This window comes from Zalophus californianus, chromosome 5 (assembly GCF_009762305.2).
Source record: "Zalophus californianus isolate mZalCal1 chromosome 5, mZalCal1.pri.v2, whole genome shotgun sequence".
NCBI lineage: Eukaryota > Metazoa > Chordata > Mammalia > Carnivora > Otariidae > Zalophus > Zalophus californianus.
This window is the reverse complement of record NC_045599.1, coordinates 63167732-63194329: the sequence shown is the minus strand read 5'-3', so window position 1 is coordinate 63194329 and position 26598 is coordinate 63167732. Positions and strand designations below refer to the sequence as shown.

Below are 26598 nucleotides of genomic sequence, written 5' to 3'. Positions count from 1 at the left end.
ACTGTTCCCACCTGCCTTGGTTACTGATCTTTTCTGCTAAAGACACTCAAGGAGCTTCAGAAGAGATGACACCAAGGTGATAAATGTACTTAGGGCTTTTATCTTTGAAACTGTATTTTTAGAGAATTCCAGGTAAAAAGTTTTACTTCAGAACTTTAAAGGTATCAGTCTGAATCCCTTTCCTTTGTGAATCGTGACTTTTTTCTTCCTAGAGGCTTGCAAGGTTTTCTTTTTAATTACATTGTTCTGAAATTTCACCACAATGTATCTAGTTGGGGGGTCTGTTTCCATTCATTGGGTTGGACACTCAGTGAGCCATTTCAAACCAGAGTCTAATTGTTCTTTAGCTCTAGCACGTATCTTTTTTAGTATCTTTTTTATTACCCGGTTGAATAATTTGAACACTTCTTTGCCTCCTTCTCTTTCTGATGTTTTCATTAGTTGAATATAGGTCCTCCTTATTTGTTCTTCATATTTTCCATCTTTTGCTTTCTATTTAATGTTTTGGAATATTTCTTTGATATTATTTTTTCTAGTATCTCTAATTTTTTTATTTTGACAAATTATATTTTAAATCTCTAAGAGTGCTTTCTCATTCTCTCATTCTCCTATTTCTTGTTTTGTAGATGTAGTATTTTCTTGGATCTTTTTGAGAATATTTCTTAGGATGATTTTTTAAGTTCTTTTTGTTCCCTAAATCATTTCAGCTTCCTCTGAGGTTTTCTATTTTTTAGAATTTGGTACTTCTCTTTTTATACGGCTAGTTCTCCTCACGTTCTAGTGACTTCTCTCTGTTATTAAGAAAGCAGGCCTGGGTAGATGGAGTAGATGTTTCTGCTTTTGTAGTGGCATAAGACTGTTCTCCTAGCAGGTCTCTCCCCTTTTGAAATTTTTTCTGGGTTGGGCCAGGCAGTGTCGACCAGTAAACCATGAGGACCAACGGTAGTGGGAGCTAGCTGTCAGGCTGAGTGCCTGCACAATGCTCAAATGATAATGGCTTCCCTCTGAGGCATCAACAAATTTAGAAATGATATCTTCTCCCTGTATACCCCATTTCTTTAGAAAGGAGTCATTATATATTTTGCCTGGGGGTAAAATGCGAGTGGCCTGCTTACATATGTTGGAGATAGGGTGCTGACTGGAAGAATTCTGGACATATTCAGACCTTTAAGTAATCTCTCTGTGTTTAGCTCCATCTTGGACTCTCTCCCTCTGTTGTGTCTACTGACCCTGCACCCAAGGCATTCCAGGGGGTCCACAGGGGAGATAAGCTTTCTTCCTCTACAGAGCTGTCAGAGGATATTCTAGGCTTACGATTTCTCTGCCCTCTTTTTGTCTAATGGCTCCCGTCTACCTTTTTGTATTCCAGGAATTTATGAAAGAGCTCAACCTTTAGTGACACATACTTCCCATTCTCACTTGTCTGTTGTGCCAGGCAGTTGCCTTTTTGCTTTTAGTCATTACTCAATGTTCCCCTGCTCTGCTCTCCATCACAGAGCAGTGACCAGCCCCTGTAAATGACATTTACATGCCAATTGGCTTCCATGGAGTTTCAGCCAGTGGGAAGCACTGGTAGGATACTGGAGAGAAAGAACAAGGAAGAAGGCAATATATTTCTCCCTTCTTTCTGCCCTGGGCAGCATCTCTAGAAGTGTTGCATTTCTTCTTTCTCATCCAACACCTCCTGACCCCAAGCAGCCCCTTTCTTTTTTTGTTTTTTTCTTTTTTCTTTTTTTTTTATTGTTATGTTAGTCACCATACAGTACATCATTAGTTTTTGATGTAGTGTTCCATGATTCATTATTTGTGTATAACACCCAGTGCTCATTACAACACATACCCTCCTTAATACCCACCCCCTTCCCCTCTGAAACCTTCAGATTATTTCCCAGAGTCCATAGCCTCTCATGGTTCGTCTCCCCCTCTGATTCCCCCCCTTCATTTTCCCTTCCTTCTCCTAATGTCCTCCATGCTATTCCGTATGTTCCACAAATAAGTGAAACCATATAATCGTCTTTCTCTGCTTGACTTCTTTCACTTAGCATAATCCCCTCCAGTTCCATCCATGTTGATGCAAATGGTGGGTATTCATCCTTTCTGATGGCTGAGTAATATTCCATTGTATCTATGGACCACATCTTCTTTATCCATTCGTCTGTTGAAGGGCATCTCAGCTCCTTCCACAGTTTGGCTATTGTGGACATTGCTGCCAAGCAGCCCCTTTCTGCATGGTTTCAGCTCCTGCCATGCAGGCTAGACTTCTTAGGCTCCAGCAACAGTAGTTTCTTCCTTGACCCCTTCCTTGAGCCATAGTAGTGGCAGTAATGTCTGATGTTGCAAATTCATCTGGCTTTGTAGATGTGCCCATGCTTTCATAGATAGGTGCCTATATTCAGTTCTCTCTACTGAACTACTTGGTTCAGTTTTCCTGACTGAACTTGGGAGATACAGATATAAAGGGAGATTCTATTCTACATTTCTATACCTTTAATTCAATAAGGCCTTGGAAGAAATGAGAGGCCAATGCATGTGTTTAGTCTGCCATCTTGAATTGGAAAATATATACATTTTGAGGCTTTTGATGCATATTGCCAAATTGCCTACTAGAATGTTTGTATCAAATTACATTTCCACTAACAGTGTGACGGTATCGATAGCCCGTCACCCTCAAAACACAGGGGATTGAGGCTTCTTTTTAATCACTGCATCCAATCTTTGTATGGGGATCTAATGAAAACTTCAAGTTTTCCTGGCTCAGAAGATTTCATATTTGTGTTGTTCTAACAGCTGGAAATGATCTATGAGGAGATGGAGCCAACAGCACTTGCCTAACATTTAATTCAAGATGGTTGGCCAAGTTACTAGGGAGCCCAGAATCCCAACAGTACGAAAAAGACACAGAAAGCAGCTTTTCCAGTGTCTGCTTCTGATATCTGAAAGGAAGGAATTATTCTGGCTCTCTAGAAAAGTAAAATTCCCCAAGACAGATAAAATCACTGCTGAGATCCAAATTATTAAAGCATGACTCAAAGAAGAGAGTATCTCACAAAAGACTGAGTTAAAATCAACTCCTAACATCCCCGTTTCCTAGCTTAAAATTTCACTGGAAAAAGTTGCCACTTGTCTCCACGAGGATCTCACGGAGATTTCCAACTAGAGAACTAAACACAGAACAGGAGTATTGGAAATAAAGAACCTCCGATTTCACCTTACGAAGTAGTGGCATAGTTGCAGCCCTCACTGAAATCATGTGGAAATATCAATCTGGAATCTTGATTAACCACATCTGGCCATGACTCAGGCCATTTTATGGTGGCTTTGCCCAATACTTATTTTCCCTGTAATATTGCTCTCAATATTTACCACCTTATCAACTGCTAGTAGTTGTCCCACTCACTCCAGACCTCCTCTGTGCCTCCCATGTGCCTTCCATTTGCATAGAGAGTATACTGAGATATGCTTTTACACCAACTAATTGTGCTCTAAAGTACATCATTTACACTCTTTGGTCTCAGCTTTCTTATCTATCAAATGAGCCTAAAGGATCCTGGAACATCCATCCAGCTCTGAGCAGGAGCTATGATGGTTGGAAAATATGTGTCTTTAGTAAAGCCATTTAGCTAGGGCCATTATATTCACAAATAGCCTCAAATCTGGCCATTTGATCTTGTCTTCCAAAAAGGTTATTTTATTTTTTATGTGTTTGAAGCATGATTTTAAGTACTTAAAATATGCTACATTTTTTTTTTTCTATCCTCTTCTGGCATTTCTCTTCTTCTCCTTCTTGTTTTAATATTCCAGGAGCCTCAAAAAATTGAAGTGTCTCAGCTCTCTCTGGATGTCTGAGAGGGCCAGGCCCTATTATTCAGTGAGTCTATTCACATCTCTCTCACTCTCCCTATGGTCCATGAACAGGTTATTGTGGGATGGAGAAGAGATTTGGTTTTATGAAGTGATGAATTGGTGTTCTGACTAAACCCAAATGTTTTGGTGACTGTTGGGGTGGAACCCAATAATTCTGCCAAGTTGGGATTAGCACCAGTACTACTTCCCCCTTGGTGGGGATTCAGCTCAAAATCACGGTAAAGAAAGATGAAGGAAATCCAGCATGCAAGAGTGGACTTCAATTATCATAACCACCCAAAGTTTTTTTCAAAGTTTCAAAGAAAGAAAAATGGAAAACCTCATCACACACATTAACACACCATTTGTAATTTGCCTAATGGATACCTTCATTGAAAACTATTTCTAATGGGATGGATGAAAAGCTAAAGTGGTCAATAGATCGGGCCAAATCAGGCATAAAAAAACATCCCTAGGGCTTTTTAAATTTCATTTCACCACAGTCTTCGATACACATAGTTTCTTACCAGTCTTCTCAGTCACAACTTGTTCCCTTGAACCCTAAGAATCAAGGTAAAGCTCAAAAATCTTTTTACAAAATAATCATTTATCACTCTAGTCTCAAAAGTTGTAAAATGTACTAAATACATTTTTTACTTCGTATCTGAGGAATTTAAATTTAATCTAATTAGCTCCTATTGAAGATGGGACATCAAAGAATTTAGTATGACTAAAACATTCTTTGTCTGTTGTCCTTTTATCTATGCATAGGTTAAGTTTTGAATGTCGATTTGCTTTTTCAGTTCATCAGAGTATTCCTAGAGGAAATGACTAGCAGCGGTCAACAATGTATGGTACAGGGTTCCAGAAAACCAGGTCCCTCTTGCTCTACGCTAACTACTTGGATCAAGTAAACAAACTAATTTGTCCACACAAGATACCCCTTGTAAATGAAGTCTGTTCCCTAGCATTCCCTATTGCTCGGCAAATACCAATTCTAACCAAGATAACAGAGTTACCTTTATATATTTCCAAGATTAAGTTTTGCTATCTATTCTCAGCCCAAGTAAATACACGACTATGTCTTCTCTGTTTTACAGGTGATGTCAAAAAAAAAAAAAAAAAGTATGTTTCATGGGTAACAAATGGCATCTCTGTTTTATCAAAACTATTTCTCTGGAAAGTAAGGAGTATTTTTTGAGTCTTCTATACATATCTGGAAATTTAGCGTCTCAAAGCAGAAACAAAAACAAAAAAAAACTGAAAAATTTCATTAAACGATATCCAACAGGGAGATATGAAGAAAAGCAAGTCCACTCTTTTTTACAAGTATATTAAGGTTCATGATTATAATGAGCCCCCAACCAGGCAAAGGGCTGGTCTTCAGTACAAGGAAGGGCGTTTTGTCTGGCTATAGCCTTTGACACAGGTGGGGAACATATGAAATTGAGTAATTTAAGAAATCCTGCGGGGGCGGGGGGGAGGGGAGAGACACAACCTTCCGGAAAGCACTTTTACACTGTGTATTACACTGGGGTTACTGCCTCTGTACAGTATCTGCCTTATCTGGTGCTTAGACAAGAAGTACATGTGAGCAGTTCTCATTCGTGAGGAAGCTGACTTCCAAAGAGAGGTTAAGTGGCTAGCTTGAGAGAAGAGAGCTAGGCAGTGGGAGATCCAGGATTAGAATGTCAAAGTTAGTGACTCCAGCCCACTTTACCCCACTGTGACACTATCTTCACGCTGCTGGGGAAAAAAAAAAGTGTTGCTGGAATTATCTATCAATGGAACAGACATTTGTGCTATTTGCAGTCATTTGGGGAAATGTTTCTGGTAAACAGTAAGAAACATTTGCATCTCCTATTTCGGAGATCATCAAGAATGGGGTAGGTATGGGATTCATTCTTTTCCGCAGCCATGCCCTGGAGGGAAAGGGAGAGCCAGAATTATCTCACAGACAAATAGAAGAGAACAGCAAGTTTTACACCCACTGGCTTTAAAACGCCAGCCAGCTCCCCTTGTGATGTCGGCCTGAAGCTGAGTAATGCACTGGAGAGCTGTTCTGTAATGTTTAGAATGTAATGTTTAACATTCAGTATGTATGTAATGTTTAACCCCTTTTATTTTGGATCTGGTGACACTGTGGCATCGCACAAATGATACACTATCAGGTTAAAAACAACAAAATTTAAACTGCTTTTATTCTTCACATTCAAAGATGCAGAAGCCAATGCCAGTGGTAACTCGGCATGATAGCGTGTGGTGGAAAGGGTCACGTCAGAACTCTGTGACTCACGCATGCCTACTCACTTCTGTACGACCAGAAAATTAATCTCTTCTTCAGAATGTTGGGTGATGACTAGCTTTTCCACCTTGATAAAATACTTGGTGCTCACAGGTTAATATTCTGTCACCCAATAATCTATTTGCTTTGTGATAGGGCAGGATCTCACAAACCTCGCTCTTGAATAACTCACATGGTTTCTGCTGTACTATGAAACCACCAATATCTTTATATTTTTCTTTAAATTGACTATTATTTTAAAAGATTATATCACTACTGTAGATGGATAAACAACATATTATTGGCCTTAAATGGATGGTAGCTATAAAATATATATACAATCTGTACAGAACAGTGCTTTAAAGTTTATGTAAATATCGATACCTTGTGCTAAAGGCTCTGAATGTGAGGCCTAGCTACACTCTCTCTGTTAAACAGTAAATGAAAAACAGAGGGAGGGCAGGGGACACTGTAAGAAGTGTTAAATATATGCAAATACTAAAAACACTTAAATTAAGATTTCTTCTTTTGTGTGATCAGAAAGATTGAAAGAAAACTGATAAAAAAATCAACTTTTTATTACGGGAATCAGAGTAATGATACTGCGTCATTGTGCCATCTTGTGTGCTCTCTCACTTCGGGAAATATTTCAGTGACGAGTTTTTGTAAAAAACATGCCTAAATTTTAAAGCGCATGTTTTTTTCCTAAGGAGGCTCCACGGCCAGCACAGAGCCCAATGTGGGACTTGAACTCAAAATCCTGAGATCAAGACCTGAGCTGAGATCAAGAGTCAGATGCTTAAAGGATTGAGCCACCCAGGCGCCCCTGAAAGAGCACTGCTCACTTAGACCCTAGTAAGAAAGAGAACTCAGACCAGGATGGGTGTTGCTTTTCCTTCACAGTCAACTCCACTCAACACAAAATATGAATTACTTACTGCTCAGCTATTTCAAGTAGTTTATTATCTTATTGGTGAGGAGAGACAAAGACATTTGAAACAAATAACTACGAAACAAATCAACACCCTTCAGGGGTCACGTTAAGTAGCGAGGCAGATAAGAGCACCTGAAGAGCCTTTAGGTTCCTCTGCATGAATAAAGCACAAAACGACACTCCTTAGAGACAGACAAATTAGCAACTGGCAGCATCTGGATGGAAGCAGTCCTGTGGGGCTCAAGGCATGGTGAGCAGAAGGCAAGAAAAAGAAAAATGGGATTTCTGGTCTTACTTTCCTGCCCCAGGGGCACCATCTGTGTTCAAAGGAGGGAGAGAAGCCCCACTCAGACTCCTAAAGAATTAGACCTTAGACACTCCATTTTGTTTTCCATGATCTGATGGTGTTTGTTGTGTCAACTATGGACTAAGGAGGGTGTTAGCACAAGTATCCTGCAGAAACAGAGCGAATAAAGCAAGTTTGTTTGTTGAAACATATGGCAAGTGTTTTAAAGAACAGATTTTTGTAATGCAAATAATTATCAAAATATTAAAGAAAATGCTTTGCCTCTTGTTTAAATCATCATCCAGTGGCTTTATTCATGTTTTCTAGCAAATAACAATGGCAAATGTCCAATCTCTTCTGAGTATGAAGACTGTATCATGCTAGACATTATACTTTCAATGTCTGTAGACTGAGAAAATACATAAGGATCAAAGGTTTCTATTAATTCAGCAAAGCAAGTAAGTGAATTTATATTTTATTCATCACCTCATCTACAGACATTTAAAAAATAGTTCTGTGGGTGTGTGTGTATGACATATTATTTATTTAGTCTACCTATACTGAATGTGCATATGGATTTACAGACTCCTCACAATAAATTCTGCTACCCCCGGGGGTCCAAGACCTACTGGTTGGTAACCACGGGGTAGGACAGGCTTATGATTGATGACAGTGAGGAGGGCCTGGGGCACATCTGCGGGTCTTCCATTGCTTTTATCATCATGACCCTCACGCTTTCTTCCTGAAACTCTGTACTCCTCTTTGTTTACTGAAAATATTTTCTGTATAAACTTCAACAAGTTGGTTATGATTTTCCACAGTGGGAACATTTTTTTCATGCTAAAAAATGAATTTGTGCTTTAATTGGAGACCTTCACAACTGGGAGAAAAGTCATTTTAAATTCCAGAGGCACCAGGTCTTCTGCTACATTTACTAATATGTTAGTCCTGAAGCTAGGTGGTGAACATGTGGATGTTTGCTGTGTGATTCTTCATACCTTTGTGACACCCATATTTAATAATAAATGAAAGCACAAGAATTTCCTGCACAGTTACAGCTCTTTTCCTTGACATTGTTAACAAGCCAACAAACTCTACCGATAAAATTACTTGCTGCACAAAGCATAGTGAAGTAACACTGTAAACTTACTTTCTGAGTGTTTTCTGGAATTTTAACTCATTTGTCCTAGCACATTTTATCAGGACTTGCGATTCAAAATGTGCTCGTGAACTTTTGCCCAAATGTGCATTCCTTCTTTTGGGTCTGCCTTTTGTGTGACGCTAAGGACCTTTGTGACTTTCTTACAAGCAGTGTCTTCAACGGGTTCACATATATGTTCCTGCAGCCATCCCCTCTCTCCTGTAGCAGCAGGATCTTCCTCTTACTATGGCACAACTTACAATAAACTTGTCTACGTTTGCTGTCTACAGATACTAACAATTTCAGGACCACGCCACTTCACTCCAACTTCTATCTCTGCGATACCAAGGAAAGTGCCCTTGTCATAGTCACAAACCACTTCCACATGGGCCCAAAGGTCACTTTTTGGTTCTCAGCACACTTGCTCTCTCAGATGCATCTGACATGCTGACACTTCAAATAGTTACTTAAGTTTGTTTCCATTATACTCATGTATTTATTCATTCAGGAAGACCCAAAGAATAGAACAGAAAAAAAGACTGGGTTCTTGTGTTTCTGAATGACAGTGACAGAGACAGAGAAGCAAATATGCAGTTACAAAGGCCATGTACACTAGCTGTGCTAATGCTGTGGTGGGGAAAATAGGGTGTGAACACAGGACCTAGAAGAATGTCTAATCAGGATTTAGAAAGTCAGGGAAAAGCTTTCTGAGGAAGTGACATTTAGTCCAAGACTTGAAAGATGAATAGGAATTAACTCCAAGAATGGAGGAAGTGTAGCGAGAAAGGGTACCCAAGACAAAGGGAGGAGTACATGCAAGGGCCTGGAAGTGAAGAGAGAGCATGGAAATATGGAGTAACTTAGTGTCAATAAAATGCATAGGGTTTTGCTTGTTTGTTTGGGCAGGGGAACAGTAACAAAAGAGATAATAATAAAAATGTCACCAAAATAGGGAGGCATCACATCATTGTCTTATAAGACAATTTAAGAATACTGGAATTTTTTACTGAAGGCACTGGGGAGCAAATGAGGAATGTGGAGCTAGAAAATGACCGAACCAGGAGAAAGGACTGGAAAGGGGCAAGGTTAGAGGGCAAGACTGGTTAGGAGTCTGTGACACTGATCCAGGCAACAGTGGTAGTGTTAGTGGCAGTAGGCTTAGTGGGGATAGAGAAAATTGACCATTATAGAGAAGAAGCAACAGAATTTGATGATTGGATGGGGGCCAGGATGGAAGAAAATGTCTGGTCACGAGATGGAAGAGTCAGTAATAACAACTATGATAAAGCTGGTGCTTTTCACCAACGTGGAGAGCACCCAAGCAGGAATGACATGTGGTTAAAAGTAGAAGTGAGATTATGAGTTTAGTTGGAGCTTATTGATATGTCAAAAGCAGAGACACACTTGGACAGGCAGTGAGGACCCTGAAGAGGACTGGCTCTCCTCTATCTCTCTCAAAGATAAGGAGTGAAGAAATAATGAGGAGTTCTCTGTTCCTAGGAGCTTTCTCAGGAAGCATGTCTAAGTGACCCGTAACACAAGATGTAAAGTGTGGGGGCAACATGTTTCTAGCATGGAATCCACCTTTCTTCTAAGCAGGAGGACGCTTCCCACTACAGACAGAAGCCACAGCTCCAGATCCATGGTTCTGAAAACTAGGGTATCAGGGAATCTCTAACAAGAATCAGACATGTAGTGACAAGGGACACATGACCTCATTGCCAAGTTTTTGGAAATAGGCTTTAAGAGGCCTCAGGGGTCATAAAGGGAAAGGAGTTTAGGGGAAGCAGAAGTAGCCCTAAAATAGCTAAAACCCGAATTGGGGGCTCTTGTCCTTTCACAGGATCCTGACAAGGTCCTGGCAATATATCCAGGTCTGGGATCAGCAAATTGGGCCAAGTCGGAATGAGGATAGATGAAATATAAGGGAAGAAAAAGATCAGTTTTCTAAATCTCAGGTTTGTTGGCTTGTGCATTTTATTTTGTATTTTAATGGTGCATATCACTTTCAGTGGAGGTCTCTCATTTCTTTCAAGATCATTGCTTTTGCAATCTTATCTGGAGCAATACATAAAAAGGAATATATATGTAAAATGAGGATGTGTATTTCAGTCCCTTTTAAGAAATCACTTAAATTGCTAGATGTTTGTTTTATGCCAATAGCTTCCCAACACCCTGACTTGAGATATTGTGCCTCTCTGTGCCGTTAGCAGGACAAAAATCAAAGAATTCAAATATTGTGGTTCAAGGGAACCATTTTTCTGTTTTCAACCTGAGTTTTCCAGTTCATATTCCCATTATTTATCTCTCGAGGGCTATGTCTCTCTCCATGCTAATACTTTATATGCCAACACAACTTGCCTCATCAAAAGGCTATCAGTACACTATGAATGCAGTGTATTTTACTTTAGGAAGTCGGTGGGGAATTCCCAGCAAATTATCTTTAGTATATGTTAAAAGCTGAAATTTCTCCTGCAAATGAGTTCCTTTCTTCTACGATTAGAACTATGGCAGGAGCACCAAGGACGAGACCTTGTGGATGACCTGAATTTCTGTAAGCAGAGCATGGTCAGCTTCACCACAGTGCCTTGCACAAGGGTGGCCACCTCCCTTCTGCTCTATTAGTCATCATTAGCCACACCAGGGAGTGGTTTAACTCAGTTTACAAAAAGTGATTGTTCTGAGTCTACTCTCAGGGGACTGTTTGGTCATGAGCACCAGTTCTGTTGCATCAGGCATCATACTGTGCCCATCTCTCCTTCCTAATGGTTCTGGCTGCACTGGAAGTGGCAGCGGATTAGCTGTAACAAGTCTGCACCTTTGACGCAGCTCTGCTTGGGCACCAGGCACTGTGCTAAGTGCTGTTTCACATGAACTCATTTATCTTCAGATCCACCTGTGATGTGAGATTATTGGCTGCATTTTAGAAATGACAAAACTGAAGTTCAGGGAGTGGAAGACATTTCCCAAGGGTCACCCAGAACGGAGGTTTGAACTCCACTGTTTGACTCCTGAATCTGTTCTCATAATCTGAATCTTGAAGCTGAATCTCTCAGTCACTGGACCGATGGCTTGCAAATTTTGTTCCCAAAGGATGAGGGAGACAGAACTCTTGGATCCTACCCCAAATCTTCTTTCGTTGCTTTAGATACTGAGGTTCAGTGTAGAGCTCACTGAAATAAGAAAGCACAGCCATATTTTAAGAACAGTTTGAAGTTCCTGAGTTTGCTCTGCTCTCTCAGTAAACCAGCCCCTTACCTGACATAGAATCCAGAACTGCCTGCTTCATGTGCTTTAGTGACTGACTAAAAGAAAAGCCTCACTGGTTGGCCACAAAGTCTAAAATCTCATGTCAGTAATTCTGGGTTAGATCAATGAAGGTCTGTTAAAGGGATCATATAACAAGACAAAGGGCAGCCAGTACAAGTCCACTGTCCTCCATCTTTGGCATCAATTTATTAGCCACTTTGTCATGCTGGAACATCCCAGGACAAGAGACATGGGCAGGTACATTTTGTTAGTGGGATGGCTGGAAACAGTTATAATAGTGGGGACCTAGTGAAGAAATCATGAGAGATCAAGTGGGACAGATGGAGAAAAAGCAAATGTAGCAGAAATGTGGGGGGAGGGAGGGAGAGAGGGGGAGGGAGGGGGAGAGAGAGAGAGAGAGAGAGAGAGAGAGAAGAGAGCCTATTTGTTGCATATTTAAAGGGCAACTAATCAGATTTAATTTATTACAGGCCACTCTAAGAAACCACACGCTGAGACTGGCTACAGTTCTTCCTAATGACTGTTTTACAGTTAAGAAAATATCACTGTCTTCATTCTAGAGATAGCTATCATTTCACAGTTCAGAGAAAAGGTTGCAAGAATTTACTATATGGCATGGAAAACTTTTGGAATCAAAGTATTATTATTATCTAATAGATAAAGGAAGCCCAGATTATAGAGGAGGAATGTGTATTAGCCACAAACACTCAGCACATCATCTGCCAGGGATTTCCTGCATTGGATTGCGCTTCAAAGTTTTTGGACACCAAACAGCCAAAGCAGAGGAATCTGCCATTTTGATGCTGTAGATAGCCTTTCTATTTTGGGAAAAACAACCCAATATGCCTGTCAGTTATGAATTATAAAGAAAGTAAACATCTCTACTCTTGAAGCCAAAATAATAACCTGGATTCAGACCCTTTAAGCCCAGAGGATGGGTCTCCCATTTAGTTGTATAAATCAGGTATGATTTCATGGAGTTCTCTTTCTCTGCAGATAGTTTTTGGGGTGGAGGAGAGCAGAGTCCAGGGCAGAAACTTGTTTTTGTCATTATATGGATTTAGGCTGCTTTACAATAGCATATTATTGTTTATTGCTAGGAGGACCCTCTTAGAGCACACAGGTCTATGGGGTGTGTGTGTGTGTGTGTGTGTGTGTGTGTGTGTGTGTGTGTACAATAAATGCAAGTGTTGGGGTGCTGGGGGGGTTCAGTCATTTGAGCCTCTGACTCTTGATTTCAGCTCAGGTCATTATCTTGGGGTCATGGGATCTGGCCTGTGTCGGGCTCCATGCTCAGTGGTGACTCTGCTTCACATTCTCTCCCTCTCCCTCTCCCCCTGCTTGCTCCTTCTCTCTCTCTAATAAATAAAAAAAATTAAAAAACAAAGGCATGCATTTGCTATTGTTCCCATATGTCAAGATCTTATTTTCAGGGAATCTGAAGACTACAAGAAATAAGTCAAGCAGAGAAAGTCAATTATCATATGCCACTTATTTGTGGAACATAGGAATAGCATGGAGGACATTAGGAGAAGGAAGGGAAGAGTGAAGGGGGGAAATCGGAGGGGGAGACGAACCATGAGAGACTATGGACTCCGAGAAACAAACTGAGGGTTTTAGAGGGGAGAGGGGTGGGGGGATGGGTAATCAGGAGGGCATGTATTACATGGAGCACTGGGAGTCATAGGAAAACAATGAATCATTGAACACTACATCAAAAACTAATGATGTACTGTATGGTGACTAACATAACAAAATAAAACTTAACAAACAAAGCAAAAAACAACAAAAAAATAAAGTTGGGTATGTTTGAACTTGACATTTTATAAAAGATTCTTGATTGGGCTTGGTACAGCTTAAAATGGACTGTAGATGCCCCATACTTACTGTAATAAATGGTCCAATAGCCCTAGTTTGGGAGAAATATACTGATATTGAACGATTTGCCTGCTCAATTATATAGGTTAAGGCTGACTCAGAGGGAGAGTGTGGGGCTTTCCTTGGAGAATTTATAGAATCATTCTGGAAAGAGACAGATCCTGGGATATGCAGTGGCACAGGAGGCAAAATTTAGGATAAGGAGAGAAGGAACTTTTTCCTTTGGAGCCTCATGATGATTGGGTGTGGAGGCGACACATAGTAGAGGAGAATCACATTAAGGGTTGTGCATATGTGTGTGCTAGATGGTGCATGTTGATAAGCTGGTTCTTGCAACATGGTCACACGCAACTGGTGACCCTATAGGTCCAGCCACAGTACATTAAATTAGTCAGTGTGGTGCACTTTCCTTGTATTATTCCCAACGTTTGTTTTCAAGTAACGGTGTGAACAAAATGATGACTGCAGAATGACCACCATATTTAGCAATATGGAAGCTACTGGAGAGTTTGAAAAGATCTCATTTAAAGTAAATAAGCTTCATCTGCTGTGCTACGGGAATCAAAGAAGGCTTGCTGCCCCATTTTGGGATGAAACAGTATAGTGGGGAGGCAGCAGCAGCAGCAGCTTAAGGAAACGTATTCTAGGGAGATAAAGGAATGAGCAGAGGCCCACAGAAGGAGCAAAGACCTAAGCTCTGAGCCAGATGGTTAGCTGAAATGATAAAATGGCGACCAGGATGCACCTGTTGAGGGAACAACCCAACTGTCACATAGGGGTAAGGCTCAGGTCTTTATTTTGGATATTTAAAAACATGGGAGCACAAATATCTCTTCAAAACAATGATTTCATTTCCTTTGGATATATACCCAGAAGTGGGTTTGCTGGATCACATGGTAGTCCTATTTATAATTTTTAAAGGAACCTCCACAATGTTTTCCATAATGTTTAAACCAATGTACATTCTCACCAACAGTGCACAAAGGTTTCTTTTTCTCCACATCTTCACCAACACCTGTTATCTTTTGACTTTTTGATGACAGCCATTCTAAGAGGTATGAGGCCATATCTCACTGTGGCTTTGATTTTTATTCCCCTGAAGATTAGTGATATGGATCATCTTTTCATATCCCTGTTGAGTATTTACATGTCTTCTTCAAAAATATGTCTATTGGGTCCTTTTTCCATTTTAAAATTGGGTTATTTGTTGTTTAAATAAATATAAATTCCTTATACATTTTGGATATTAATTCCTGATTAGATATGTGATTTGAAAATATTTTCTCCCGTTTCACAGGTTGCCTTTGCATTTTGTTGACGGTTTCCTTAGCTGTGCAAAAACTTTTTGAGTGTAGTCCCATTTGTTTATTTTTGCTTTTGTTGCTCATGCTTTGTGTCAGTTCCAAAAAATCATTTCTAAGACCAACGTCAAGGAACTTACCCCTTATGTTTTCTTCTAGGAGTTTTATGGTTTTAGGGCTTACGTTTAGGTTTTTAAGTCATTTTGAGTTGATTTTTATGTATGGTGTAAGATAAAGGATCCTATTTTGCATGGGTCAATCCAGTTTTCCCAAGATAATTTACTGAAGAGACTATCTTTCCCTATTGAGTATTCTTGGTGCCTTTGTCAAAAATTAGTTCATTGGAGCATTATTATTCACAGCATCCAAGATATAGAAATAAACTAAGTGTCCACCAACAGATGAAAGAATAAAGAAAATGTAGTATATATACACATGGACTATTATTCAGCCTTTAAAAAGAAGGAAATCCTGTCATTTGCAAGAATATGGATGAAACTGGAGGACCTTATGGTAAGTAAAATAAGCTAGACACAGAAAGATAAATATTGTATGATCTCAATTAAATGTTTAATCTTTTAAAAAAGTCAAAGTTATAGTAACATAGAGTGGAATAATGGTAATCAGAGTCAGGGGGATGGAGGAAAAAGAGAGATATTGATCAAAGGGTACAAGCTTTCAGTTTTAAGATAAGGTCTAGAGACCTAATGTATAGTATGGTGAGTATAGTTGTCAGCGATGTTTTGTATACTTGAAATTTGCTAAGACAGTAGATCTCAAATGTTCCCACCATACACACACACAAAATGGTAACTATGGGAGGTGATAGATAAGTTCATTAGTTTGACTGTGGTAATCATTTCACAATGTATATGCATATATCAAAATATTATATTGTACACCTTAAATATATACAAATTTTATTTGTCAAAAATAAATAAAACTCAGAAAAATAGTAAAGTTAATGATCTCATTTTTAGCCTTACACTGATGGGTCTTGGATATATGATTTGTACAAAAAAAGTAAAATGTGAACACTATAAATTCTGAGAGTCTGATATAATTTAGACCAATCTCTCGAGTTAGATTCAGTAAAGGGTTTGTTCTACTACCATGTCAGTGAGCCTAATCAATAAAACTTCCCATGCCTTATTGCTCTTATAGTTACCATGACAAAAATTTAATCCATTAACTCAGAAAAATCTATTAACAATCTACTGTGTACACAGCAGCACTCTAGGCAAAGGAGATAATAGGGGAGTACAAAATAGACTAAGTCCCTCTTCTAATGGTGTTGGTAATCTAGTGAGAAAAGACAGTCAACAAACAAATGAACACATTATATAATATGCCAAGTTCTGATAACTGCTACGGAAAATAATGAATCAGAGCAAGAGAAACAAAAGTGTGGCAGGTAGAGAGGTAAAGGTGCTATTTTACATAGGATGGTCAGGGAAGACCTCCTTGATAACATGGAATCTGAGTAGAAACTTGAAAGTAAGGGAGTGACTACTGTAGTTATCTGAAGGAAGAGCATTCCAGCCAGAGGAACAGCATGTTCCAGGCACAGTGATGACATGACTGTGGCTGGAACAGAGACAAGGCAAAAGAGGGCATGGTAGGAGGTAAAGCCAGAGAGATGGAGTTGGGGGCAGATGGTTAGAACCTTATAAGAGATGGTAAAGATCTTGGCTTTTACTTGGGTGTGCAGGGATGCCACAGAAGAATTTTGAGCAGAGAAGGAACATCACCTGGTAATTTTCTAAAAAATATTTTATTTATTTGAGAGACAGAGAGAGAAGGTGCGTGAGCGAGGAAAGGGGCAGAGTGAGAGGGAGAGAGAGAATCTCAAGTAGACTCCACACTGAGCACAGAGCCTGACATGGGGCTCAATCCCAAGCCCCTGAGATCATGACCTCAGCCGAAATCAAGAGTTGGATGCCCAATGGACTGAGCCACCCAGGCACCCCGATCCGATATTTTTAAATGGTTACTGGCTGCTATGGGAAGAGACTGCAGGGAGACTAGTCGGGTGTTCCATATATACTGCCAATAACCCAGGTAAAGGGGATGTTGGCTTATTCTAGCTCTGAAGTTGGTAAAAATGAAAAAAAAATCGGATTCTGGGTGTCTGCTGCTCAGAAACTGGATATAGGATGTGAGAGAAATAGATGAATCAAGGATGTCTCCAGAAGAGTTTTTGCCTGGGAGCTGGTTGAAGAGAATCATTATTTATGAAATGGAAAAAGCTGGTAAAGAAGTATATTTAAAGAGAAAATAAAGAATTTAATGTTATATTTACCATGTCTATTGTACATCCAAGAAGAGAGGCCAGGAGGCAGTTGGCAATTTTCATTGTGTAAAGTTACTTAAAGCCATGACTAGATGAGACCACTTAGCCAACAATATGAAGAGAAGAGGTCTGAGTACTGATCCCTTTATAGAGATTGGGAAAATTAGAAGGAAGCAAAAAAGGAGTAAAGAAGGACTAGCCAGTGGAATAGGAAGAGACCAAGAGCCAACAATGAAGCAGAGACCAAGTGTTTTAAGTTATCAGTGTTTCCATGTCACTAAGATGAGGACAGAAATGACCAATGACTTTAGCATGGTTCAGTTAAGACTATGATTTGGAGATTTAGAGACATTCTAAATCTAGGATGGTTCACTAATGAGGCAGAATAATATCTGTGTATTAATAAGTCAACTCATGGTGAAAATTCATGAGCCTATTTAAAAAAAATCATCAAAGATGACATAGCTCGTCCCTTCTAAGTCATTTGATCAAGACATATCACCAGTGGTAGCAGAGGGCATATGCTGAGGAGTGGTCTGTCTACAGCTTAAGTCAGTTACTATTTGGATCTAGAAATTTTCTTCTAGAAAGGTAGAAAGTTGATTTATACTTATGGGAACTAAGGGAGGACACACAGTTTATCTGTTGACACAGTCCCTAACACTGAGGGTTTCAGAAAGACCATCTCAATGACTATTTTTCTTTAGTTGAAGTTAGTTATAAGGAATCCATCTACTCCATTTTATTCTATATAGATTTTTGTTCTTACCACGGCACTTTGGGATAGTATTTCTGAATGCAATTCATAGTGAGTCTACGAGATGGAGTTTGTTCTTGATGAGTACATTTCTCTAGTCTGTAAATTATGGGACAAAAATAGAATGGTAGCTCTGAAAGTAAAAGCCAGGCATAAAGAGGTTTGTTGTTAACCTTCATGAAGGGCCCTATAACAGTTTAAGTGTCTCGCCCTTCTGGGACTAAAGACATCATGCTTTCCCATGACCTGAAATGGAAAATCATTCCAGTGTTTCTGGGACAGCATAGAACACACACCATGTGAAGCTGTCATAAAATATTTTACTTGTTTTATCTTACTTTTTCCTCTTGCTAGTTCCCTTTATTTTGGCAGGAGGTGGGATGTGATGACCTAAATGAGGCTTTTCCACATCAAATTTCCAGATTCAGGGACAAAAGGTTTACTTTCCTATTTAAAAACATATGAACTTCCAGAAGTTACCCAGAAGGAGTCCCACTGAAGGCAAATGTCCTATCAGTTTTAGCATGGTCTGCAACAATTTATTGGAATGAGGTTTCCATTACCTCTTGAGCAGATTGGTCATATGCAGGAAATTTACAGTACCGTAAGTGGCATTTCCTGAGGTGATGGATCTGCCATTAATAGCCTCTGAGCACAAGTCTCATGAAGCCTAATGTTTTTTGCATATAAACCTGTAAATGCCCACTGCAGATTTCAACAAATAAGCCTCCTCTGCATACAAGGTTCTAAAAGTCTACGGCAGGCAATTCAAACAAAACTGTGTTCACTTCTCTTCACTTTTTTTCTAAGTTTACACCCCTGGGTTTTTGTTAACATTTAAAAAAGATATTTAAAAACTGCACTTCAGCCACCTTGTAAAATGAAAGAGTACATTGTACAGGCACCAAAGGTACACGTCAGTGCTTTTATCAAATTCAGGGTCCTGCTCTGCTGCACTAATTGGAACCATGTGTTGAAAATGCAAGACAGGATTTTTTCAGCTGTTCTTTAATTAAATGGAATAAAATAAGGACAAAACCTCACATTTCTTTATAAAGAGAGGCTGCTGGGTTGTTCTATTTGCAGGACTGAGAGAGGATCCTGAGTGGGGATGCCGGCCCCTGCGTCAGGGGCTCCAGGGCCCTTGGTAGTCATTTTAATATTTAAGATAGTCTCAAGGATTTAGCCACATTCAGAGAATGCCTGGTTGCAAATGCTTCTCTGATAAGGAAAATAAGGGAAGTGATAGAAAACCTAATTATTTTCAATTACACTGGAAGACTGACTCATGAAGATTCTTTTTGGTATTTGTATAAAGTTCAGTCACTGCAAAAATCATCAGTGAGGTGGAGAAAGTGCCTCCTCATGCACTTGCCCACTGAAATCTATGGAGAAATAGTGGCCAAGATGAGTGTGTGTCTACTAGCAAGACTGTGAAAAATACTGTCTCGAGTTTTCTGTTGAAACTTGAAAAACAAAATGTAATTTGATTTTTCTTGAAAGTGTTATTTCTGCCACTTTATTTTGGGGAAAAGGATACTCTATACCTTTTAATTGTCCTGGGATTTTGATCCAGGTTTTTGAATAAAAGGTTAGCTCACAATGTCTCTTTTCAGGATTTAAGCCCCTCTTTCATGATGTTTTATGGTATTTCACATCCATTGAATGGCACCAGTGTATTGAACTCCACTCCCTCCCTCCTGCACAAGTTTTGGATCCAGAACTGGTACCTTTGCATAAAGTGTTGAAGCCTTAGGAAGGAGATGTGAATATTGCTTCCAACAGCACGGTGGCACGTACAGCCTCCAGAAAGAGGTGTAAGAAGTGAATTAATGAGGACAGCAACAGCAATTCCTCCAAAGGTGTATATAAGCCACATTCCGCAGGACATGGGGAAGTCAAAGCAGGGCTGGGAATGTTCAAGAAAGGAGGCCAATTTCCCAAGAGGTTAAAAAAATCCTGAAATCACTCCCAAAGGAAATGATGAAACCACTCTTGCTTGTATCAAAGCCCAAGGCCCGGGCACTAGAAAGGGGTCTCTCTGTTGTAGGCTGGTTGTGTCACTCTACCATCAGGAGTCTTTCAACTTCCAAAGATTGTTGGAAAAGTTTAATCTGTGGATATTGCTTGGTATGAAGTGGAGTTTGACAATCTTCCAGACAGGCTGGGAACAGCATCAGAGAGTTACACAACCTGCAGAGAAGTGGGAGACCTCTGGGTGCCTGTGGTTTTGCCCTTACGTTGCCTTCAAATTGCTCTTTCAAAAGCACAAATTGCATCAGGTCACTCCTTTTCTTCTCTTAAGATCATTCTATAATTGTTCATTTGCAATAAAAATCAATGAGGAGCCGCACTACCTTCTCAGCCTCACACTGCCTCTTTTTTTCTCCCTTTACTCCAGCCACAAAGCACTGAAGATGCCACACTCCTCTACTCCTCCGTGCCTCACACATGGTCAAGTGTACCTCAGCCACCTGGCAAATCCTCAGTTATCCCAGAAGTTCAGCTCAAACTTCGTCCATCTCTTCTCTTAAAGTTTCCCTCACCCACAACCTCTTCTTCCTGTACCCTCCCAACAAAATAAATGCAGGCCGATTCTTCCTTGTGTCCTCTGAGCTTCCTGGGCTCCTCTCTTAGAGCATGTGTCACATATCTTGATTGTCTGTGTACATGTCTGCCTCCTTCCTTGGTCTAGACTTCCAGGCACTATGAGACAAGATGGCGTTACTCATTCGTATATCCCCAGTGCCTGGCAGAGTGATTGACACAAAGTGTTCAGTAAACATATGATGACTGAATAAGTACATACACATTAGCATCTGCATTCTTCTAATCATAGTTGAGAATTTCATGTAAGCTGAAGGACATAGGACAGATTCCCATGTCCTTGCACATAGCCCAAATTTAAAATTCTTGAGATGAATGATTACTGACACATAGGGTGGTGACAGTGAAAACACACACTGAGTTACTGAAAAAACTTTACTTAACATTTGCTGATTGCATGCAATTATGAAAGTTATTGATATCATATATGATAGGTTAGGGCTATAATGGAAAAATCAAAGGAAGAAAGAAATGCTCTTCAGAAATGGCAATATTTTATATAGAATTCCTCAAGAAAATACTAGTATTTGTTTTATTATATACTTTCTTTTTTCTCTCACCTTCCTCAAATGCCATAATTCTTGCAGAACATAAAATTGTTAAACAAGCATAGCCTTTGGATGACACATTATTGAATTTGAAAATCTCCATGTCAGAAGTAATAACCATACTTTGAGATTCCAAATCATAAGGAAAGATGACCAGTTATTGCCAACATAGAGTTGCAATTTTATCTTCTGGGGAAGAATATGAATAAATGAATTAATGGGTGAATACATAAACATACTTAAAGCTCTGGGATAGATTTTTCTTTTCCCTAGACAGCACTTGGGCAGACACTTACAGTGTTTTCCTCTGGAGTTCCTCCTTTTTATACTTCTGGGGCAAATCTGCCTCCCTTCTGATTGTCACACTATTTTTTTAGATAGGTCAATACCTTCAATTACGTCTTGCTTTGCTTAGAAGTCATGTCATCTTTTTAACATGACATTACATATATGGTGGGGCAGATGGTATTATTTCAACACTTAACACTGGGGACAGCGTTACATGAAAACATGTTGCATGACTATCTGATAAACACATGGGGTGATCAAAATAAAGAGAGAGCTAAACAGTTCTTCATAAGAAAATAAGAAAAGCTGAGAGGGGATGGACAGTATAGCAGGAGGTTGGACTCTAAGGTGACACATTGCCAATGGAAAATTCAGGCAGTAGGAAAGCCAGAAGACTTTAGAGTCACAGTACAATCAAATATAAATTGCTCATTTTCTTTGAGGTAAACTACTTCTCTCTAACCCAAACCTTCAATAAACTCCACTATACACAGAGATTTCTCAGTGCTTTTGTCATGGAAGTCAAAGGAAAGGAGGGGAGTTCCATGGCTGAGTGGCCATGGAGCAGAGAAAAAAGAAAATTAGTTTTACTACTAAACATAAGTGAAACTCTGAACCCAGTGGAAGCAGGGATTCAGAGCAGAAATGGCCATGAAAATAAATCCTACAGGAATTCACAAAAATCTTGGGAAAAGCATGAGACTTCAGAAAGAACCAAGAATGGGGAGCTTGAGCTAATAAATTTCAGAGAGTCAATTTAGCTGATCTGGTTTTACATAACTGTATGCTGATCCATTGTATGCTGATTTGATAGTGTAATAGTAACACTCATGATAAGAGCTTCAATACCTGCTTCACTTACTGTGCAGCAAGCACTGTTTAAGTGCTTTATCTGTGATATGTTATGTAATTTTCGCTGCATGGATGAGAAACCTCGAGTCAGAGAAAGTAAGTCTGTTGCCCAGACTTAGACGGTTAATAGGTGGCAGACACAGTGTAGAAACGTGGCTTAATCTTGTTCTCAAACCCACATTAGTAATTCCTACTTATTTTATTAGTAAATTCCAGCCAGAAGACACCGGATTTTTGTGCCATGTATACACTAAAAGCTACTACAAATGTAAAGTTGTCACTGTATGTTATACTATATGAGCTTTATTAATCAGCTATTGTCAAAATACCATTATATAATACACTAGCCCAAATCTTAGTGCTTATGAATAGCAAGCTATTATTCTCATGCTCACGGTCAGCATGGTTGACTACAGTTCAGTCTATTTAGAATGGGGTCAGATGGATGGTTCTTCTAAAGGTTTCAGGGTAGCGAGCTTGACTCCAGATTAAGACTGAGCTCAGGTCTGCTCCATATCTCACCAGGGGCCCAGACAGGAGAGATAGCAGCTACCTGGGGCATGTTTCTCTCACAGCAGAGATTAGAAGCTCCCAGAGGGGGGAAAAAAAAAAAAAAACATGTACTATCTCTTAACTCACAAGCTCCAAAAACTGGTATATTTTTATTTCATCCACATTTTATAGTCCAAAGCAAGTCAAAGGAGAGGTAGTGGTGGAGAGTAAATACTTACTGACAATAATTTAATCTTCCATAGTAATCTAAGCACTCCTCTGTAAACTTAGTTCCTCAGAGAGATATACTATATCTCTTAAAGGAGTAGAACAAGATTGTTTCCAACATTACCCAGTAGAGGCTCTGGAAAATTTCAGATAAATTCCCTAAATGTTGGCAAAGCACAATGACAAAGCATACTGCTCCCATCATCACTACCAGCATCTCGTCCTCACAGGGGATCTAGAAGTCTCAGAAAGTTTTCCGGGGCGCCTGGGTGGCTCAGACAGTTGGGCGTCTGCCTTCGGCTCGGGTCATGATCCCAGGGTCCTGGGATCGAGCCCCGCACTGGGCTCCCTGCTTGGTGGGGAGCCTGCTTCTCCCTCTCCCTCTACCTGCTTCTTCCCCTGCTTGTGCGCTCTCTCTCTCTGTCAAAAATAAATAAAATCTTAAAAAAAAAAATCAATTTAAAGAAAGTTTTCCATCAGACCACATATGAGAGAAAGAGACGGAGAACCCATTATCATCATATAAGAATACTACAGGGCGCCTGGGTGGCTCAGTTGGTTAAGTGACTGCCTTCGGCTCAGGTCATGATCCTGGAGTCCTGGGATCGAGTCCCACATCGGGCTCCCTGCTCAGCAGGGGGTCTGCCTCTCCCTCTGACCCTCTTCCCTCTCATGCTCTCTCTCATTCTCTCTCTTACAAATAAATAAATAAAATCTTTAAAAAAAAAAAAAAGAATACTACAACTTGATGGTAGTCTTTTCACTATTTGGTAAGATCAAGAAAAATTATACTGTTTTGTATTCTTTAAAGGGTTAGCATACACATTAATCTACCAACGGTGGCAACTTGGCGGCACCTTACACTTAAAATTCATTTTCAAGTAAAATTTACAGTACTGTCCTATGTTGCCAAAGATCAGACATTTCATACTATCAATAAAATCCATCAATGAAAAAAAGATCCATCAGTGATTTGAAAACACATCTAATGTAGGTAAGACCTTAGCTATATATATAAAATGGTATTTTAATGAATTTTAAAATTTATATTATAAAAATGATATAAATTTTAATTATAAAAGTGGTTTTACTTTCCCCTCATATTCCAAAGTTTGTCTATACCAATCTATTTTAAAGCTCACTTGAAATATTCTTTTAATGGTAGTGTTAACTCGTGACAACTTGTTAACTGAAGAAAATAAAACTTAATTAAAATGTTCAGTGGAGAATATTTTTGATTTCCTTATTAGCTGGGTACTTTTTGCCTTGCTCTAAAGAATCATTTCACTAATAAGACCTCAAAAAAGGAGCAGTAATTCTTAGAGATATGCCTGTACTAAAACTGGCTCTGAACTACAGAAGGACCTGAAGCTGCTCCAGGCCCTGGGTACTCTCCCAGTTAGTCTCACCGGTCACATGGCACCTCTGCTCTGCCTTCTCTTTCTTCTAATCCATCTCTGTGCTAACTTACATAGCAGCTTTTTCAGTGAACTCAAGTTCGGCCACACCATGAGGGTCCCATTTCTTTCCCTGGTCTAATCAGCTATGGCTTGGGTTGGGAGGCGATGCAGGGGCAGGTTTATAAAACAAGGGTACCATATTGGACACCCCTTGTACACCACCTCAAAATCCTCAATAGCCGCCATTTCTTTGGCAGTCAGATCCAGCAGGTTTTGCTCTTCTTCAGGCAGGTAATGGCTCTTGTGCTGCTCCTGTTTCCTGTCTAGGGCCTCCCTGAGATTGCAGCTTTGGTCACCTACAGGAACCTGCTACGTATTCAACAGGGGCCAAGTTAAATATGTGGGAACGAGGCTTCCAGGACACCCTTTACCAGTGGAAACAGCAACCCATGGATAAACGCTTCTCCCCTTCTGCCCCTGGATGTACAGTCCTGAGATAACTTTCAGAAGGTACCTCAGAAGATCCTGGTGGGGTGGAGCATGTCATCCATAGGACTGGCTGCCTTGATAAGGCATCATTGCACCGGTTTTTCCTCCTTTCCTTTTAAATGCTGCCAGTCCAGCACTCCCACTCCCTGGGATCAGATTTCCAAATAAACTGCCTATATGCAAGCCCTTATCTCAGGCTCAGTTTTCAGAAGAATGTAGAGTTAAGACAGATTCCTACAAGGATCTTGTATGAGCAGCTTCCATAAAAATTGTCTAATCCACCTACATATATTTGCCTGGCTGTGTTATTTCTAAGATAGTAATTAAGTTGGAAACTGTCTCTAAACCAAAAGTAAGTTCAGGAGTAGCCTATGTTCCATTTACTGGAACAGTTGCCGCCAAAATTGCTCCTGACCTTAATGAGAATAGCTACTATCGAGATAGGTGCAGGCTCCAATCTCCCTCTCTTCTCCTGAAGAAGCAAGAGCCTTCAGGGACAAAGACCCTCATTCAGAAAATATAGTTCCCTCTGAGATTTTGAGATGAGAGTTTAGGATGAAGGGCCTCCAAAAGAGGGAAGAAAAATCAACATATGAACAATAAAATTCATAATGAATTTTATTTGAATGCAGAGGAAAATCAGTGATAATGATAGTTGGTAAATGAAATGACATGTGGATAACCGAAAGGGAGAAAGTGAGTAGAAGGTAGGCTGGGGAGTGTTTTAGGTTGAGTAGATCAGAGAGGTGGTAGTTGGTAGATCAGAGGATAGGAGATGGTCGGTCAGTCATGTAGCAACCACAAAATGCTTGTCATGTATTTTTCAAGGTATCCTTTTCTGATTATTAAAATATAGAGAAAAATCATTGCAGGCTTGCTCACAGAACACGTGCAAATGAAATCTGCCCTCCTGAAAAGCATTCATTGGAAGTTTTCAGAACAGCAGTGAAAAACTTTAATTCAGACTATAGCTAGAAACGGATAAATAGTTCTTTTGTGACTATCATTCTCCCTTACAAAATGTGTTAACTACCTATGTTTTGCATTTCCTGATGTATAAGCAAATTCATGAGGTCTTTCATGAATTTAAATGTCAGCTATTTAATATCATTTTATTAAAAATGGATTCTATAAATAATACTGAGTGCAAGAATTAGAGACAACAAAAGGAGGAGGGTTGGCTGCTTCTGGGCAGTCTCTGTTGAGGACCCATTGACTGGTTTTCCTTTCTCATTCCCAGATATCCAGGAAGGGCTCCATGACATGAAGATTTCTGGCACTGTATATCTTCCCATGGAAGTGTCAGCTCAAACTATAGCGCTCAATTCTTGTTATGTCTTTAGTTTCACACTAAATCCACCTGGCCAATATTCCTCCCAGGATGCCTTCTAACTTGTCTCCTTCATTCTGATGACTCACAATTACAAACTCAAACATTAACCCTAAGACCCTACCCCCAGTACCTTCTGCACTCTCTCTGATCTGGCAGACAGCTTCATCCTCAGCTCACTGTCCCCAACCCTACCAATTTCTCCTACCCCCCCTAATTGGATCTTTTATCTTCTATGGCTCCTCACCCGTAACTTTTAATTCTTTGTTCTTCTCTTTATGCCACTTATCCTACCATACCTTGATATCATAGTTTGTCACAGAGCGGTTTGGGGCCCCAATCTCAAGCCCCTTCCATATACTTCCACTCGTTGAGAG

General features: G+C 39.8%; 1 protein-coding gene across 3 annotated transcripts in view; it reads right to left on the bottom strand.

Moving 5' to 3' along the window:
• XRCC4 (X-ray repair cross complementing 4) overlaps positions 1-26598 on the bottom strand; it is a 285081-nt gene that overhangs the window by 33404 nt on the left and 225079 nt on the right. Inside the window, exon 9 of one of the 3 annotated variants that reach the window (XM_027606569.1) lies at positions 11578-11661. The exons of 1 other annotated variant lie outside the window; for it this stretch is intronic. The gene's annotated coding sequence lies outside the window, so the exon portion shown is untranslated. Of the gene's footprint in view, positions 1-11577; positions 11662-20676; positions 20694-26598 lie in introns of those variants that run through there. One more of the 3 variants, XM_027606570.1, reaches the window with a different exon arrangement.